The sequence below is a fragment of the Aplysia californica genome, unplaced genomic scaffold (assembly GCF_000002075.1).
Source record: "Aplysia californica isolate F4 #8 unplaced genomic scaffold, AplCal3.0 scaffold00067, whole genome shotgun sequence".
NCBI classification, from domain to species: Eukaryota; Metazoa; Mollusca; class Gastropoda; order Aplysiida; family Aplysiidae; genus Aplysia; species Aplysia californica.
In genome coordinates, this window is record NW_004797337.1 from 431,582 (window position 1) to 433,950 (window position 2,369).

Genomic DNA, 2,369 nt, shown 5'->3' on the forward strand with positions numbered 1-2,369 from the left:
GGGGGGGGGGGGGGTCTTTTTTTCTCTTGTGTCTTTGCCTTTGACACACATAGATCTATATGCTCCATGGGTAGATCAAATGAAGTTATTTATACTTGTTTAAGGACTCATACTCAAAGCTGTGTACTCTCTGTGGACTAGGTAGAGCACACAGTCAATGAAAGGATTGAGTTAGCTCCACACCGACAAAACAAGTTTGTAAGTCAAGTAGAACTAGATATCTATCTAGATCTAGATCTAGACTCTAAATCTAGATCTAGTAGAGAGGCTAGTAATCTAGATCTAAAAATCTAATTAGTAGGAGGATAGACTGGATCTAGAAGAATGAATGGACTGACATTGATTGACTGGAATCAAATTAATTAGACCCTCTACTCAATAGCAGAGAGTCTTATACTTTATAATACTTATAACACTTTTAAAAGAGTTACTATAAATAAAATGAGAATAATCGAAGCGATGAACACACAAAATAGTTAGGCTACTTTTAGGACTTACATAAAATGCCGATATTCGCACTTCGAAGTAAAGTTAACCTAGACTCTACTGGCAGTTGAAAACGAAACTACGTCTATTATTTTTCAAGCTGTTTTAGAGTTACTTCCCTTAACACTCCATTTACCAAGTGAGTGGTGGTAGCTTTCTTTCGCTGTTTTAATTTTAATAACATTGTTTTCCATGGCGACTTGGCTTTACCTTCTTGTGTTGTTATCTTTTCATTCACGTAACTGAACAATAACATTAACTAAAGAAAAAATTGAGATGATTTCATGTTTGAATTTTTTAATTTTCCCCCTGTTATTTTAATCTACAATTTGTTATCTCTTTCACTCAATATTTGATACGTAGTAATATTTCCATTTGATTAGCTTTTTTGGTAATGTCCTGTGAATGTCAAATATGCAAACGGCAAATGTACCCGAAACTGGAAAAACAATGCGGAAACTGTAAACAAAGTTACAGGTACTCTCTTGATTTAACGTAATCGTGCTGCTGTTTTATTGTATCAGTTTGTACGAAGTTTTAAAAAATCATAACATCTCCCTGTTCCGAGATTGGAGATTATTCTTCATTGCCTACCTTACCACGTAACATCATCAAAACTAGCATAATCAGAGAGGAATTTGCTAACAAGAACCTTGGCATCTCATTTATCAATATTTTCATTTCGGAGTGTCTACGTACTCGGTAACCGGGCACCTTGCCTCAGTGTCTACGTACACGGTAACCGGCAACCGGGTACGTAATCTCAGTGTCATGTACACAGTAATCGGGCATGTAGCCTCAATATCTACGTACTCGGTAACCGGCTACCGGGCATGTAGTCTCAGTGTCACCAGAGACTATATATAATAATAATAATAATAATAATATATAACATTTATATAGCGCATTTCCAAAAAAAGTAGCTCAATGCGCTTTACATTGGAATACCCATTTTTCAAAAACCTTTCTTACTAGATCTACTTCCTTTCTTCTCATGCAATATATATAACATTAATGCACTCACCCACACACACACACACACACACACACACACACACACACACACACACACACACACACACACACACACACACACACACACACACACACACACAGAGACTATTTTCATCCAGACATAGGAACAGAACAAATATAATGAAAGATAAGGTTAAAAGCTTATGAAGGATAGGCCTGTAGGAACAGAAAATGTTTAAAGATGTCTTTTGAAGCTATCAAGTGTTCTTATTTAGCAATGCCAATCGGGCTTTCCCGCGTGGCGAAAATATGGTCCCTGTTTACGGGCGATTTTGCGGACCCGGCCGAAGCGTAGGTGACTAACTTTGCTCTATTTCCGAACCAATCCGAATGAAACTCGGCAACCAATCAGAAAATAGGGCAAACTAATGATATGTGGACGTTGAAGTTCGTACACATAAATTAACCTATACTTTTGGTGTGGGGAACACTTTCGTATCGTGTACACCGAAAACTATAAGGAGTTTGAATTTCAACGCCGAGATGGTAATAGATCTATCTATTCTCTATAGTGTGCTCAAATTTGAACGTTCTGTGTCAAGTAGTTGTTTAGACCTGATCATAAATGCATGACTACCCCCCTATCCAAAGCGGCTTCGCACGGAGACGGGCCATTTTCACTTCACTCTCGTGGCAAATGTATGTGACATACAAATCCCCGCATGACTATTCCGGGCCCGTTCATTGGTCACTTAAAATAGGGCAATGGCGGGTGCGCGCATCCGGTTGTTTTTCTCTCTATTCCCCTGTAACACCGCAGTGGGGGTATTCCGAGGCGAGGTTATCTCGTCTCGGGTTTAATTGTACGGCATGCTAGATTGAATTAACTTTTATCTTTTACGGTTGGC

The 2,369-nt window shown here is 38.6% G+C and overlaps 2 protein-coding genes across 3 annotated transcripts in view; one reads left to right on the plus strand and one right to left on the minus strand.

The window, feature by feature from the left end:
• LOC118477335 (protein MTO1 homolog, mitochondrial-like) overlaps positions 1-575 on the minus strand; it is a gene marked incomplete at its 3' end in the record, with an annotated part of 11,830 nt that extends 11,255 nt beyond the window's left edge. Inside the window, 1 exon segment of the mRNA XM_035968547.1 lies at positions 499-575.
• Positions 576-899: 324 nt separating this feature from the next.
• The window catches only part of LOC101862401 (alpha-L-iduronidase), a 37,142-nt gene continuing 35,672 nt past the window's right edge, over positions 900-2,369 (plus strand). The window contains exon 1 of one of the 2 annotated variants that reach the window (XM_005093628.3): positions 900-963. The gene's annotated coding sequence lies outside the window, so the exon portion shown is untranslated. The remainder of the gene's footprint in view (positions 964-2,369) is intronic. The other variant, XM_035968548.1, reaches the window with a different exon arrangement.